This window comes from Pangasianodon hypophthalmus, chromosome 4, assembly GCF_027358585.1.
Source record: "Pangasianodon hypophthalmus isolate fPanHyp1 chromosome 4, fPanHyp1.pri, whole genome shotgun sequence".
NCBI lineage: Eukaryota > Metazoa > Chordata > Actinopteri > Siluriformes > Pangasiidae > Pangasianodon > Pangasianodon hypophthalmus.
In genome coordinates this window covers 15,674,182-15,692,233 of record NC_069713.1, presented here as the reverse complement: position 1 = coordinate 15,692,233, position 18,052 = coordinate 15,674,182, and the positions used below count along the sequence as shown (strand labels likewise).

Sequence of the window (18,052 nt, the reverse complement as noted above, 5' to 3'; positions counted from 1 at the left end):
GAAACTAGTCAAAACTAGTCTACTTAAAACAAAATTGATCAGGTAAAATTAGTCATACAAATGGAGTTAAAATAAAGAAGTATGTAGTAAAATGACTATTAAATTAGTGCTTTACTTTTTACATAGTATCAGACTTACAAATCAGAACAGTAGTGGTCTGTGATATAACTTTATATTCAGCGGGACATGGCTAATGTTTGATTCTAGCATTATCATAGATGTTGAGGTATTAGCAGTGGCGCTACCCCAAGCCATCATATTGCATAAATTATGAACGGTGTTGCATTCCTAGGAGAATCACAAGGAGGGAATCTCAGTTATATCTTAAACATTAATGTTTCAGACTCGTTTTAATTATTTACAAACAGTAATTTGCCATTTGAATCTCGTCTTAATGCAGTATAATTTCAGTGCAGTTAGAACTAATCCCAAAGAGCTGTGAACTGCACATGGGGACATAGGGAATAATGGAATGGTGTTGTAGAACCAAAGCACAATAAATTGTGATTTAGCCAAAGAAAAAAAAATTTAAAATTTGATTTTTGTCTTTATAATAAAGTACAGTTTATTCCAAAAGCACATTACTCTTTCTCTCGGAGAAAATGAAATGAAAGGTGTTCAGTATATCCCATACTACTTACATTTGTAATAATGACAGGGTTTCACCTTTTGTTCTTCTCTCCCTGTGACCTAGCAGCATCCTCTGAATATAACTTTCACCTTCCTTTATTCACCTCTTCTAAGGCTGTGATCCTCCTAAAAATGGATCAGCAGCGCAGGTTTGTCTAGTTTCACCTTTAAATGAGAGGCAATCAGGACAGTGTGATGCTCTCCAAGGGGAACACTACCTCTCTCTGCTTGCCAAAACCCTATGAGGCAGCAGCGTTGGAACAAAGTCACAGCGAACACCTTCCTGTCATGGCCTTTGCTGTATCATATTAGGTTGTTGAGCAACGCCAAGGGGAACGACCAGCAGTGTGTTGCCAATTCATTCATCAAAGGTGGTTTACCCCTGTGGACTTCAGCGTGTGTGTGTTTGTGTGTTTCTGTGTCCTTCAGGTGCGCCCCACTACTTAATGCTTCTAAGAAGAGAAGGCTTAGTTTTAACACATGAGCTAGATCTCTTTCTCACATTGTCTCTTTGTTGAGTGTGCATGTTTTGTAATTCCTCCTGCGTAGAGAATGACATCTAGAAATGTGTGCTAACACCAGGTGCTTTGTTTCCAACGCGCAATAACATCTGTCTACTAACACGGAGAACAACAAAGTCAAAAAATGTCGCTCTAGATTAGATCAAAGTAGAAAAAGTTCCTTTTTTTTAGTTTGAGTCATTTCCAAGCAACACTATGTATCTCATATGGTGATTTCCACATCAGACTGATGAATTATTTACATGTTTTTAAACTTGAAATTAAAGCTAACAAAACGTAAAGATAACATTTTGTTATATCCTAGATATGTCTATCAAATTAACATTGAATTATTGGATGAAATGTAAAGCACTGAACAGTGCACTGCTTAAATGGTCAGTTTCATCTTGACAATTATAGTAATTATTTCTATGATAAAAATGTTAATGTGTAATTATTTACTGATGTGAATATTGACACCTAATTAATGCCTTTATTTTGTGTGTTGATTACAGATCCCCAGTTCTCTACAATAGTATGTCTGCTATACAATGCATAATTTTCATACCATACTGTGCCATAGTTCTTCAGCGAGAATACTGAATACAATATTCCTAATTTAAGTCAAAACAATTTAAGGTGGGTGTCACTGAGTGTGTGTCTTTTCTCCACTCCTGTCCGTGTGTGTGTGTGTTGGGGGGGAGTTGGGGTGGCTAAACGTTACATCCTTTATTTGCAGATGATGTTGTTTTCTTGGCACCATTCGAGCTGGACCTTTGACATGAACTCAAGTGTATTGTTGCTGAGTGTGAAGCAGGTGGGGTGAAAATCAGCACCAAGGCCATGGTTCTCTCTCAGAAAGAAGCTGGATGCTTACTTTGGGTGAGGGAAGAGACTTGTGGAGGAGTTTAAGTACACTATATGGCCAAAATATGTGGACACCTGACCAATCACACCCATATGTACTTGTTGAACATCCCACTCCAGATTTAGTCCCCCTTTGCTGTTACAATAACCTCCACTCTTCTAGAAAGGCTTTCCACTAGGATTTGGAGCGTGGCTGTGGGGATTTGCCCATTCAACCACAAGAGCATTAATAAAGTCGGACACTTGCGTTGGGCAAGAAGGCCTGGCACGCAGTCAGTGTTCCAATTCATCTGAATAATGATCAGTGGGGTTGAGGTCAAGGCTCTGCGCAGGCCACTCAACATCTTCCTAACCAACTCATGTCTTTTTGGACCTCGCTTTGTGCACATGGATGTTGTCATGCTGGAACAGGTTTGGACCGCTTAGTTCCAGTGAAGGGAAATTTTAATGCTAAAGCATGCAAAGACATTCAAGACAATTGTGTGCTTACAAATTTGTGTCAACAGTTTGGGGTTAGATCCACATAAGAATGTGAAGGTCAGGTGTCCACATACTATTGGCCATATAGTGTACCCTGGGATCTTATTCACAAGTGATGGAAAAAGAGATTGTGGGATTGACAGCAGTGTTATAGTCACTGTACCAGGCTTTGGTGGTGAAGCAGGAGCTCAGTTTTCAGTCAAAGCTTGTTTGCTGCTCAGTCTATGACCCTATCCTCACCTACGGTCACAGCTGTGGGTAGTGACTGAAAGAATTAGGTTGCGAGTGCAGGCAGCAGAAATGAGGTTCCTTGGCTGGATTGCTGAGCTTATTGTCCATGATAGGATGAGAAACTCAGGAGTAAGGAAGTAGAGCCACTGCTCCTCCGAATCAAGAGGAGTCACTTGAGGTGGTTTGGACATCTTACAAGGATGCTCCTTGATCATCTATTACTAGAGCTGTATGCGGTATGTCCACTGGATGGAAACCCTGAGGCAGACCTAGAACCTGCTTGAGAGATTATACAGGAACATACATGAGGAGCTGAAAACCTCTGGCTGGGTTGCGAAAGTCTGGTCTGATCTTGTCATGAATGAATGGATGAACAATCCTAATATTATTCTCCTCTATTCTTCTCTATCCTTCTCTATTACTCTATTCTTCTGCTATCACACAGTAGCTTCTCAAATCCTTCAAACGTTAATATATTTATTGTTATGGTTTGTCAGAGTAAAAAGACACCAGAAGGAAAAAAAAAAAAAAAAAAAACAGGTTGTGAACAACTAAAGGTTGTTTTCATGTGTAGTTTGATGTCTCTGTGTTGGACTGTTATAATCTCATCATATCATGATTGCAATGTTCAACACTTCATTCTATTATTACTCAAACACATGTAGTGTGTCTGTGTGTATGTGTTTGTGTGTGTATGTTTGTGTGTATCTGGTGTAGCACAAACTCTCCATCCACTGCATTGTCAGGTTTTCCATGCAATCTGCATAATGAGCTGGCGCTTAGCCAATCCCTTACGATGCACAGAATTTCTATACTTTTTATGCAAGTAGAAGGAAAATTATTTAAAAAAAGAGGAAATGTCACATGCCTTCTCTAGTTTTGAAGTACATGCCATGTTTACTCACAATGTTAATATTGAAATACTTATATTAAAATATATGATGTTATAAATACTCATGAACACCATATACACAATTAGACATTAGAAGCATTCCTTTGTGGAATTAGTACATGTATCACAATTCAGTCTTTGGGATTATACTATATATAAAATTAGAGTGTCACTAAAAAAGTTGAATGTTGAATGGTGAAATGACCAAAAAAAATACTTGCATTTCAGATTTTCTTGAGGACAACTTCACACATGCTTGCTGTCTCTCAGTCAGCTTCAAGAGTGACCACTGGTGATGTCTTTAAAAAGTTCTCATATGCACTACCAACTGGCTGCTATTTTTTTTGTACGTTATACATGGAAACTACTTGTTTAGGGGAAGGCATTAAAAAAAAAACTTGCTTGTGCCCTACAGGTGGACCACAGGTGCTGCATGGGGTTAAAGGTACACCAGATCTTGGATGGTCATCTGTCATGCCTGCTGTTTTCTGAAACCTCGTCTGTAGTTGGGACACTGTGGAGCAGCTTTACTCTGTAGTGCCTGGCAAATACCGACACATGACATGCCAAGCTACAGCATGCCAAAACCCTGCCCTCTGTTTCTTGTGATATTCAGGGTGTTTAAACATACATGATTCTGAGTATGTGCGGCCTTTTTCTTCCACTGACCTAAGCCTTGAATTAATGGCCTGATTAGGGTTTCTACCACCTGGACTGCATTGTAAAAAAAAAAAAAAAGCACACTTAATGACCTATTGTGTGGCAAGAGTTGCCAAGTTGCAATGCCTCATTGCACCAGCTGTCGTGCTTGTCATGGGGCTTAAAAACAAAGCAACACAACCTATATGTTGAGATTTCTTATTACAAGAAAGACAGCATTTCTGTACATACTGTACAGTATGTATACAGTACAATGTGGTTATGTCTCTGAGAATGTAAACCTAGGCAAAACCTCAGTTAATCCAGGTTGGCTTTAAATATACTTCAGAATCCTGCACTGCAGCAGACTGCCCAATATGCTAATACAAAGCGCTATAGGAAAAAGAAAAAAAAAAAAAAAAAAAACAGCCTTCATTTATCTTCATACACATTGCACTGACTCACAGACATTTGCAAACATTAATAATGTTATTAGCAAAAAACAAAGGATGTATCTATTCTGCTGTTATCTACAAACCTTGGATTTTTGTTCCTTTTTGGTGCACTTAGATGATCTACGCTGGACGCATTCATGCTCTCAGCCACTGTGCGCATTTGTGTGTATTGTCACTACCCTCTTGTGGCAGGTCCTGGTATTTTTCTTAATCCAAACACTAGAGCTGATGAACCTGAAGCCCGAGTAAATAGTCATCGCTTGCTCTTTATGTCTTAGTTCTAACTCAATAGAGAGTAGAATAGAGTAGACATCATCTATCTACTCACAGTCTGTGATTCAGGGAGTGGTTTACACAGTCTGTGTGAAACTTAACCCAAGCACTTCCTGTATTCTGTTGCTTGAATGTGTCCTCACCTTACATGACTTTGCTGTGTTTTCTTTTTCCTCTAACTCCTTCACTGCTTTCTTCCTACCGTCCATCATATATCTCTCCTTCCCGCATAGATATGAACATGTGCGCGCACACACACACACACACACACACACACACACACACATATATCTGCAGGGTGTGAGTGAGTTATGGCTCTCCCTCCCCTGGTCCTGTTATGTGGCGACACGGATGGCCACTTCTTCCCATCATGCTTTGTTTTGTGTTATGCCCGTGGGCAGTGTGGCCAGGCGGAGTATGGATGAGTCCAATATCTCAAAGCCTACTCCTTCGTTTTTTCACTCTCTCTCTCCCTCTCTCTCATCTCAATTGCTGTATGACATGAGCAAATTGCTTCCACCCCCTGTCCCAATAACGCTGGCTACACTCTTGGAAGCATGCAAGTGTGGCTGTGTGACAGAGAGACAGACAGACAGAGATATGGTGACATTGCAGAGATACGGCCAGAATGACAATGGCATCTTGCCTGAGGCAGGACTATAGAGTAAGACAAGGAGAAAGAGACAGGGAGAAAAGAGAATGGGACAGAGAGAGATCTATCACTTTGCCCATGATGTTGGTATTAGGAGCTTAGCAATTGTGAGACCCTGAGATTCATGTCAGGAGATGTCAATTGAATTGCAAAGGTTAAGCAACATGGTGCACAGGAGTCATTTTAGTTGTCAGCTCAAGAAACAGGTGTGTGTGTTTGGTTACTTCAAGAGAATTCGTCTATGTACAGTATATATGAGTGCAAATTTTGTCATTATTGGTTCTCAAAGTGGGTTCCAGGAAGCATAGCTGGGGGATTTTTCACAATCACAACCCACCATTACCAAATTTGTATCTATTATTGAGATCTTAATGTTGCTCGTCTGTTTAACTGGTCACTTGAATTGAATGTGTTTAATCCAAACCTCATTAACTAAAAAACAATTCAACCTACAAATGATGTCAACTTGAACTTAATGTGTTCTGTTGTGGCAATGTTCAAAAATAGAAAGCTCTAAGGTTCTAAGGAGTAGACAAATTATTGTTGTACACATAAATAATATTCATGAAATAAATCTGTACTGAGTGGAATTTATTTTATAGTTAAAGAGGTCCCTGACTACTTAAAGTTTGAAAACCGCAGCTCTGCAGAATCACAAAGCAACCTGGCCATCATCCCACTACTCAACTTCAAACAGCTTCCTAAAGACTATCACAATACAATACACACACTCTGTGAAAGCTGAGTAGAATATTTATTGACTTTTTAGTCTCTGGTAAGCCTGCACTGACCTGTTGTTATCCTTACTTCCTGGTCTGTGGTGGGAAATGACCTGTCTGCTCTCATGCTTCTTTGATCAACCATTGACTAAAATGTGCTCTCTATCCTGGTGACTCTCACATACTATGTCATTCACCCACACTCTATCTTTGATATTAAGAGACCTCCTTCGCTACACTTATTGTGACTCACCCTGCTGAGGGCTCCCCACCGGGACTCAACCTGCTGAGAGCTCCTTTGTTCATAGTATATGATAAAAATACCTACTCCTTGGATAATTTGCTTCCATAATACTGTCACTTCAAACACACATACATCTTATCCTGTGAAGCACAGCCCATCTGTTCCATTCAGAACTTCTTTGAGTGCTTTCTCTCACAATAAGTGAGTCTTTGGGGTGTTAGTATGTTCGCCTCAGCCAGCGTGTTCCTGAGTAAACAGAATCTCATTAAGGCCCAGTATGGGATTCACTGAGCAGCGGGGATTAGGAACATTACACATCACCCTGCATAATTACGCGGGTTAGCATGCTCCACTAACCCATTAGGCACTCACAAAAGCTTCCAGCTATGCACTTCCTAGACAATGGTGTGCTTCTGAGTAGCTGAGCCAAGGTGGTGTATATACAGCATGTGTGTCTATGTGCATGCACAAATATCGATTCTCTGCCATTCTTTCAACTGCATCTGTTTTTTTTTTTTTTTGATCAGTATGATCCAAAGATGGCATGTTTTGTTCTCTCTTGACTTAGACCACAGCCTTTAATGGACAGCTGACAGAAATGAGATATGTATAATGGCAATTCATTCATTCATTCATTCAATCAATCAATCATTCATTCCATCATTCATTCATTCATTCCATCATTCATTCATTCATTCCATCATTCATTCATTCCATCATTCATTCATTCATTCCATCATTCATTCATTCTTCCATCTCACTTTGCCTCCTCATTTTCTGTATTTCTAATTCTGTTCACTCTAATTGAGGCTAAACATTCAGACAAATATTCGACTTGTTTTTATACTGTTGCATTTAATTTTAAATGAAATGTGTACGGTATCTTAATGCTAATCAATCCTATTTATACCACAATGAGCAGGAATTCCTGGTTTCTCTCATTGCTTAATAGATTTTACAGCATAATAAAAATCTCATCCCTAAAGCTCATCTCCAGGGCAATGTCTACTACACAGGCCTTGATACCTGACATCTTCATAACATAGGGAGCGAGAATTGAAAAGTGATCTCCACCCACACAGGAAGAAAAGGTCACCAGTATATGAAAAATTCACTTACACACAGCACTGTCATTCCATTAAGAGGCCACTGATTTGTGTGCATTGCAATTTCTCCCCCTCTTTTTTCCATCTCTGTTCCACACACACACACATCCTCAAGATGAGATTAATTTAAAGTTTGCTCTTTTTTAACCTTTTTATTTTTCTTTTGAACAGAAGGCTGATCCCTTGCTCAGCTTCAAAAAAGCTTTCAGTTTGTCTCAGTGAACCTTCAGGCAGCAACACTGGGAAGGAACAGTGCTGAGAAAGACAGAGAGAGATCTATAGCTTTAGATGAAGCTTAAGCTGTTTTTCAAGTTCTTAAATCATGTCCCAAGCCAGGAATGCTGGATCAGCAGATACGTAGTGGTTCTGTTTTTTGTCTTGTTGAGTCTCTAGGCCAGTATAATAAGCTGTTTGTGCCTGTTTTAGGTGTAATTAGGCTGCATTCTGCATGAAAAATTGCGCGTTATCTACGTAACTAGCCTAAACAATCCAAGCACAGTAAATTCTAAGAACCATGCAAAATGCACTTTTCCCCACATACATATTCATTTAAGGACAGATCAACCAAGAAGTGAGAAATTATCCCAAAGAAAGGTAGAGAAAAGGAAGTTGCATCTGATTACATATGGTGTATTAGTCTTTGGGCAATTAGTAGTGGCCAGTTTTACACATAATTTTGTCCTTCTCCCAAGTGTAAATTAGCACCATGTGTGTTGCTTTAAGTCTTATAGGCACTGTGGCAGATGCATGGTCGTACAGCAGTACTGGGCTTCTTTTGAACTGCCAGCATGGTTTTTTTTTTTGACAAAACGTGTAATAATATGAGACCATTTTAGAACGGTCTCATATTATCAGAAGGGGGGGGACACTATTTAGGGAAGTATGTCTTTTCATACTGTTTGTCAGTTGCATGCTGATCATATCATACCACATATGGAACATAGACATATTTCCCTCACATACTTTAAACAGAACTTTTGTTGTTTACTTTTCTGCCAATTTTCCAAATTTTCCAAATGTTATAAAAGTCAGTGTCAACCACAATACAATGGAGTGCTGTTTAATTGCACACTTATACAAAGTAGCTTATTCTGTACACATCCATTAAAACCAACTAGGAATCAAATAACATGAGCCGTATTTATGCTGTCCACACCGTTTTCTTATTCTGACATGAGACAAGACAGTGTCTTATTTAATAATAACTTCATTCATCCATCCAACACTTCATCTCAGTTACTGAACTTGCAATTCCGCTTGAGTCGCAGATTTCTGGGGCTCAGTTGTTAACCGGTTTCACCACTTTCACTTTTCACACTGGATTTTAAACCGCAGTTTGTGCCTCCCACAGAATGAATGTAGTAGGCAGTCCCAAACACAGTTTATGTGATGAGCTACAGTCTTGATAAACTGAATATTATTTTCAGACGAACTGCGAGCGCCTCCTGACGTACATGCATATAGCCCATCAGCAATATCTCTCTTTACTCCTCCTCTTTTACATCATCCTTCAACGCAGTGAACCAGAAATCTGCTGGGTGTTGAGTATCTGAGCCCCATCAGTCTGTTATATCATGAATTGACAAGATTATTTTTGTTTCTCCATTATGAATGGAATAAAGTAAAGAACAAATGAATATTCCAAACAATACAATATGAATGGGATTGTATGGATTTTACATAGTCATATACTTCTGTTCCTCTTTTAATAGGTTCCCAGTTTCTGTCAGTGTAATGGATTGATATAAGCACTTCGTCAAAATCCCAGGGTGGCACCACACAGTATATTACATACAGCTTCAGGAAAGTACACCTCCGTAATTAGATACTGTATATGAGGTAGGGAGCACAGCAGTCTGAGTACATCACTGTCTGGTCTTTCTAACAGAATAAAGCAGTTCTGCTCCAACCACACACAATGTTGTCTTCCAGTGGCATAAATGGATTTAATCTCTTTCTCTCTTACACACAGACACAACCCTCTTTGATTGTATTCTATTATTGCAATATAAATCAAATACCTTGATTTCTGTACACCGATTTACATTTATCCTGAAGCATGCATGGTGAAAGAGAAAAACAGAATGAGGAAAAAACTACTTGTCTGATCCACTCTTCTCACTTCTGTCCTTTCCAGCTGGTCCCCCCCTTAGTTTGATCACAGAATGCAGTCTTTTTTATTGCAGCCTGTCGGCTCCCAGATCTGTCTGGCTCTTATCAACTCATTAAGGAGACACCAATGGAGAATCCAGTGAAGAGGTGATGAGAAACGCTGTGTGTCAACATAAACTAAAGCTGACAGAGAATTGGTGATTTCTGGTTGCAATTTAAGCTTCTCCAAGTCCAGCACCATGGACAGAGTGATCTATCTGACCACTCTCATTCTGTGCTGCTCCTGTGGGTGGTTATAATAAGCAAAATTCATTGCCCTTCTCCCTCTGTGCTCTCTCGAGGTTCAAAGTTCCACCTTATTTCCCTGGTTCTAGGAGGATTTTCAATTCCTTTTTTTTTTTTTTTTTAAACACATTGACACTGATTTATCTAACCATGTGAAAAGTGTTGCTATGGTCACTTAGACAACAGGCCACATGTCTGGATAATAGCCGTATTTCAAAATTACATTTTGCTACTTTTTTAGGAGTAAATGGTACAGTGGTGCAGCAGGTAGTGTTGCTACCTCATGGCTCCTGAGCCAATCCTGAGCTTGGGTTACTATCTGAGTTTCATGTGTTCTGCATGTGTCCATGTGGGGGTTTCCTCCCACCTCCCAAAACATACAGTGTATGAATGTGTGTGTCCATTGTCCACTGTGCCCAATGCTGTTAGACTAGCCTGTTTGCTGGGGGTCAGAAAATTGCCAAGAATTGAGTCATGATTAACAATGAAAGCCAAAAAACCTGCTTCACTCAATATACACTTAAAAGCTTCATATTCAGTCTTTCAATAAAATAGAGAAATAACAAATAAATAGTGGCTTGTGTGGTTGGCTAGAAGCTGTAAAAGTTGCCAAAATAATGCCCCTTGTGTATAAGGGGCATTAGGAAGTTGCCCAATTTTTTTTTTTACAGAGATGCAGGCATGACTAGGTTTTACAAGTCAGGAATTTGTAATTTGGACATGATATGGATGTGGCTTTAGGGCTAAACTAGAGATGCCAATAATGTGTCCTTTGAAGACAGACAGCGGACGTGCAATGGCATTTAATTTTACATCTGCTGCTCAGCAGATGTAAAAATAAAACTGAACAGATTTCTCCATATTAGCTCAGCCATATTGGCTTAAAAACTTTTTGAGACCCCGTTGAGGATAGTACCTGATGAAACGACATTTTCCCTTTAATTTGTGAATGCAGAATATGAGAAGTGTTATAGTTTAAGGAGTCTTTAAGGGACTTTTTAAAACTTAATAGTTTATCACATCACAACACAGACAACAGGGCACAGGCTACACTTCCCTGTAGACCTCATATGGTTGTAACCCCTCAAAGTTTCAGCCAAATGGAGAGTCTAAATGTAGTTTTATTACCACTAAACCCTATTTGGAATGACAATTAGCTTCGGGTAGTCTGGAGAGAACAATGCATTGGATTTTGTATGCAGGGAAGCGAACAAACTTAATTGACTTGAAAATGGGTAAAGTGCACAGAATCACTCATTAATGTGATCCCTTGCCTTGCCTGCACTCTTTTTTTATTCGAGTAAAGGTCAACATGAAATGTCAACAGTGCAATGCAAATAAAACAGCCAACACTTTCATGTCACACATACTAACACTTGCAGTAAGTTGGACTTTAGGAAATCCGAGGCTTTAAGGTGAGAAATATACACATACCCATTCCCAGAACATGCTGTGAAGATAAACTGGCACACCAGGACATGTTCAAAATATACAGTAAGTCAGGAAGAGAGCAGTGGGGAAATGCAGATATGTAGAGAGCTGATCCTCCATTGCCTCTTGGAAAGAACCCATACTGTATAACGTCCCTTACGCACATATCCGCAGGCACACAAATAAAGCTTATGTACACAGAGGCAGAAAGCGTAGTATAGAAGAATGGAGAAAAACAGAAAGAAACAGGCTGCCAAATATGAAATGGAGGACAGTGAATGGAAGAGGAGAACACAGAGTGAGAAGAAGAGCAGGGAGAAGAACGCAATGGAAGTCAGGAGGGGGGATTGGAAAAGCCCCTTGGGCATGCTGTTCCTGCCATGTTTAATTCGCTCCCATAATTGCACACTAACTGCCTTCATCCTGAATATTCCCTCACCAAATACAGCCTTTGGATCGCACCAAGCCAAGCGCCCAGCGTCCGCTAACAAATTCAGTTTGTCTGTTAGCTGGGAGCAAAATTGAACACAGCAAGAAAGCTACTAAAGCCCCCATTAAGAGAAAGACTGTGTTTAAAAAAGGAAGCATTCAATAACATTGAGAGCCTGCCTGGGGGTGTGTGAAGGGTGGGTAGGGGTTGATTTGTGAATCGTATTCACTTTTGCTTGTTGAAAAAGCCTGATCAAAGAGTCCAGATGTTGCTTGTATAATTCCATTTGGTCTTTCATCGAACAATGGGAGTTTTTTTTTCCTGGTCCTAATTATCACTTGAATAACCCCTCCATGTTTTAAACAATCAATTTGTGGTTCTGTTAATCTTAAAAGTGGAAATTGGTGTTCCTATTCACCACCCAACCCCACCCACAGATACACAGCAGCTGTGTCAAATGAAATTTGGCTTCTCCGTTTTGCTTCAAACTTGGTGAGATTTCATTGCAATTGTATCATTTCCACACAGAGCAGCACAGAAACACGACACTCTTCCACTCCAAAGCCTGGTGTGAATTTTATTAAGAGAACCAACTTTTTTCCTGACACGGAATACAAATGACATGCTCTTTCACTTGAATGCGACAACAGATCAACGTCGCCATTATTTCTCATCGTGCCCCAACAGTGCAGGGCTGATTTAATCAATGCTCTGTTTACATGGGAAGAGCTCTCATTGTGTTGCTGGATATGTAACAGAGCTGATGCCTTCAAGACAGTACTGGCCCCAGAGTGACCAGCGAGAAGGGTGTTCTCCCACAACCCAGATGCAAAGCTCAATACAACTGACACAAGCTGACACATGTCTGGCCGGCGGATGTGACAAAACTAGATATCAGAGTATGGCGTGATCAAGAGAAAGGGAGCGAATGTTAGTAGGACGGGCAGAGTGATAAGAGGTGACATTTGTTTGTCACTGGCAAGTGAACAGAGCCTGTGGACAAATCCATGTGCTGACAAGTAGAGAAGCAGAAGCTCAACATGCTATTTCTGCTGTGTCTATGTCTATGTCACGCAGTCGCCATAAAAAGGATGCTCAGAAATTAGTTTTAAATATGCACTGGCAATATCGTTGGAAAATAGAAATGGAAATACCTGGAAACATAACGCAACATAATTGTTGAAACAAAGTGTGTGTATCGTATAGCTGAGAAAAGTGCCTGGAAAAAGTGCGACTCCATCCCGGACTCCTTGGCTGTGTTTACATCACTCTTGTCATATGTTATATAAACTCCCCCAAGGGCTCTCCACTCCAAACCTCCACTCTTGGCCTCAGACTCTCCACCCACAGGCCATGGAGTGTCTGATATAATTTGTATACTTTTCTGGCCACAAGCTTTATAAGCTTAATTGGCTCTTTGCACTCTCATGTATATGCACTTTTTCAAACACAATGAAGTTTTCAGAGTAGGATGGATTGAAACATGGATTGGAAAAAAGTGCATTGTGCATGTAAAATATGCTTGTCTACACATGTTGACAAGTATAATTAATATATAAAATACATTGTCAATTTTATGTACTTAATTAAAATATGCTAAAATTATATTAATCTCAAATACCAACAAATATATTTTGATCATTCATATAGTATTATTGTATAGTAGCATACTCGTATTATAGTATATACTGTGATAAATACTTTTAGCTCAATTCAGTTCTATTTCATAAAAAATTTAAAAATGCTTTACAACTTTATATTGTTTTTATGTCTTACAAGTGTGTTAAAACACTTACGCATGAAATCACACTAGCAAAATTAATTAATTTTTAAGTTAATTTATTAATATTTTATGTAACTTTTAAAATATATTTAAACATGCTTATAGATGTTTATAGATAACTTTTGCCTGACTGGCAAGCAGAGAGAGAGAGAGAGAGAGAGAGAGAGAGAGAGTAAGTGTATGTGTGTGTGTGTGTGTGTGTGTGTGTGTGTGTGTTGCACTGTCTATCTTTCTGCAGTCATTCTGCAGGTGACATTGCGTCCACCCATCAGTTGTGTGCATTCTGTTCAGGCGGCCCTCCTCACCCATCTCTCTTACCCTCAGGATGTTGATCATTGTCTAGGGCTCAGCTTGCCGTTCATATCCAAACAGACAGCAGACAAAACAGCACTGGGACTCTCACTGCTTCTGTCAGCTTCCCAGCATGTCAGAAACTCTGCCTTCATAACACACACACATACACACACACACTCTCCGATATTTGTACAAGTTGACATATTTCACTGTATTACATTTAAAGTCAAAATCCTTAGACATCACAGTGATTCCCAACTGTTTCTATCCAGTCCAGTGGAAGTTCCGTCTCAGACAGACGCAAGGCCACAATGTAATTCTCATTTTTAAAGAAGTGACAATTCAGGTCTCAGATCAGCCTTACAAATCCCAACTGCAACTACTATTACAGCATAGTGAGGTGGTTAGCTCAAGTAACAGCCTCTTTTCCTCTGGTTTCAGGATTAAGATGTCATAGTAGTCTGGGAAAATGATAGCATGTCGATGTGAGTCCACTTGTTAGCATCCTTTCACCACACATCATAGTACTTCTGCTGTGTTTGCACAATTGACCTTAACTACGCCATTACATACTACAATTCTCTCCAAGACAAAGATGGTCAGCAACATGGTACTGTAATGATCTAATAGCTGTGATTAGACACAACTGTTGGTTTATTCAGGCAAGATACGTACATGGAAATGGAAATGGCAGACTGTACCTAGCACTCAGTACAATCAGCTCCTAAAAGCTACTTTGTGCATGTGCCAGGAAAATCAGCTTGAAGAATAGACATGTCAGGAGCTAAGTGAAAAGGTGTAGACCATCATTTGTACATGTTGCGCTGTAATTGGTCTTCCCATTTTATTATACATTGTAAACTATAACTGCAAAAAAAAAAAAAATGATGGCAAGTGTATCTTTTGGCAGCACAGAAGTGTAGTGGTAACATTGCCGCCTCACACTTCCATGTTACTGTGTAAGTTTCACATGTTCTTCTCATGTCCATTGGGTTCTCCAGTTTTCTCCCACCTCCCAAAGACACGCCAGTTGGTAGATTACCTCTGCTAAAATGCCTTTAAGTGTGAACGGGATCGCAGATCTTTGTGTGCATGGTGTTCTGGGACTGGCCTGCCATCCCATTCCCACCTCACACCCAGTGTTCCTGGAATAGACTCCATATTCTCCATGAACCTGACCAGGACAAAGTTTTTAATGAAGATGAATGAAAAGAAAATCTTGAATATAGTCAAACTTATGTGATGATATAAGGTTATTGTTGGAAAACAGTTCAAGCTTGAAATTATATCAGGATATTTTCACATAACGCTAAGATATCATTACTTATTTTACCCATTGTCCCCTATGTAGAAGTAAAAAAGATTTTTTTTTAAATCAGAAATTATTTTGTAATTGCAGTTTTTCTTCTTACTAATGTGTGTAATAATCCTACTGATTTATCCTTGTTTATCCTGTTACTTTGTGAAGCTGCCACTTTCTGTCTCTTCTCCTTGTCTTTCTGGAGAGCAATAAATGCCCCAATCGTTTTAACACAGTTACACACAATTTGGGGCCAGGAACAGCAAGTTCTCATGTCAGCAAGTGTCAAATGGTGTGTGTGTGAGGTGATGACTGCACATGAGACACCACCAGAATTGAACAAGGGAGGGAAACATGAAAGCTGTGAGGGATAAAGCCTGACTGATTAATGCTTTGTTCTACGTGTACAAAAGCCACAGGTGTGCCCTCAAATTGAAAATAACAGAGACCATTGAGATCAATGCTCACAATTGTGTTGTTCCACCACCTTAGCATTTCTGAGTAAGAAATGACCGAGACTAGCACCTCTCTCTGCTGACAACTGTGTGACTCAGCATCATTTACTTCATTTATTAATGTATTTCCTGTTGGAAGCCATGAGAGTTATGGTTGGTACGGGGCAGACATGGGTAGCGAGGTGTAAACAGAATCCTTCATTAAGATAAGAGGCCAAAGCCTGGCTCTGATAAATGCAGGAGCTGCTGTGCTGCAGCTATTTGTCTCTCCATGACACTAGAGGTTTCATCATTGCTCCCCTTTCTCTTTCTCTACTGCTTCCTCCACTTTATAACCATTTCACTTTTGATCTTATACTCGTCTTCCCTTTGGTTTCTCATCTTCTTTTCAACTATTGTTCTCTCTTTGTGTTTGTTTTGCCTGCAGTGTGTCTTATTTATCAGTGTCTTTGGTAAAGATCGGCACGCACACTTTCCAAAAGGTGATCAATGACCATGACATTTTAAGAATCACCACCAATCACACAACTGCTCGGTAGGATTTTTTCTCAGGCTATCCTTCATTCTCTCAGAAGTCAGTGATGAGACGCCATGTTGCTGGTTATATATAGGGGCTAAATTGAGATTGGGAGGGGGAATTCTTCTTTCATGGATCCCAACGATGTGGGAAGAGTACAGTTCAATTTATATGGTATGCATAGTGTTCTCAACACTGATATCATGGACATGTGATTCAAACATGTTTTCAATTTATCCTTTGTCCTAAAGACTTAATTTAACTAACTCCAGTTCAACGGTCAGTCCTTATGGTTTTATTATTTCTTGTTTGTCAGTTTTAGCATCAAAAAGATTTCCAAATATTTCTGTATATACACGCTATACCATCTATAGACTATCATGGTATTCAGCCCTCAGATATAATATGAGAATTACACACATGGGGTGGAGTTTAAGTAAAACAGAGGGGATTCTGAGCTTGAACTTGAGAACATTTTTTCATGTGCGGTATCAGCTTGAGTGAGTAGCAGTAACCAGTACAATAGTTTGATGTAACCTCAATATGTCACACTGAAATGTATGTTTTGGGCTGGTAAAACCATACATGGAAAAATATGATGTGAGGTCATGCTAGGCCGCACAAAAAGGAGTTTTTTCGCACAGAGGAGACCAGAGTCGATGGCATCTTAATCGGAGACAGTGTTTATCTCGAGAACCATTTTTTTTTTTAATTATTTGCATAATCTCAATGGAGAGCCTATAAAATCAACTCAAGCGAGTGTGTAACCCAAGTCTGAATACGCCTTACTTTCTCTGCCTAAATATTGACGTAACTTTTGGACCTAAGTCCTCAACTCTGCTTACAGGCTCAGAGTGTAAATGGATCCAAGTAGAGCTGTAGTTCTCAATCTTTTTCTTCAGTGGGCCGCACTATGTCCAAGTTCAAGTCTCACGGGCCGCATATTATTTACATATGACGTCACCAATGCAAGCTAACCAGAAATTAGATTTATTATTATTAGAGAGTATAATTCTACTTACCATTAACGGGACACCTGATGTCGTGATTCCAGAAAACAGTTCTTAACTAGCTCCCCATCACTGAATGGTCTGCCTTGTTTGGCAAGGAGCCAGGAAATTTTGAACCTTGCTAATGTCACGGCCTGAGACACTTTTAAGCTAGCTAGCATTGTATTCTGTTCAGCAATGGCATTTTTTTCAAGAGTAGTTATCTTGAGAGCTTTTTCCTGAGATCCAGGCGGATATTTCTTGTTCAAAAGTGGCATGGGTGGTATCGAAATGTCTTTTGACATTGTAAGTTTTGCATACACCCAGTACTTTACTACAGAGCAAGCAGAAAGGCTGTCCATCTCGCTCGTGGACAGCAAACTGATTCTTCCTTTCTTCAAGCACTCTCCTACCTTCACTGCTGATGCTGCGACTCTTCTTGTTTGCATGTGTTCCTTCATTAGTATTTTCCTCACATCTTTTTTCTCCTCTAATAACAAATTTGGCCATTTTGATCGTTAATTGATGACTGCTTTAAATCTGCCAGAGCGCGCGCTTGTAATTGTGTGCGTTAACTGTGTAGTTGCGTCAGTACTGCGCATGTCTGAAAACAATGCATGATCACCCAAATTATTTTATGACATAAAAATTATTGTTCAAACTTTTATTTGTTTAATACATTTAAATATATATATATGAATTGTAAAACTATAAGTTATTAATTAATTAATTAATTAATTTGTTTGTTTGTTTGTTTGTTTTACGTGG

The 18,052-nt window shown here is 39.5% G+C and overlaps 1 long non-coding RNA gene across 2 annotated transcripts in view; it reads right to left on the bottom strand.

Annotated features, from left to right (window-relative positions):
* Nucleotides 1-17,866, bottom strand: part of LOC117597182 (uncharacterized) — a 34,573-nt gene extending 16,707 nt beyond the window's left edge. For both annotated transcript variants that reach the window (XR_008301573.1, XR_008301574.1), the window contains exon 1: nt 17,698-17,866. This is a non-coding gene — a long non-coding RNA (uncharacterized LOC117597182). The remainder of the gene's footprint in view (nt 1-17,697) is intronic.
* Between the last annotated feature and the right edge of the window lie 186 nt (nt 17,867-18,052).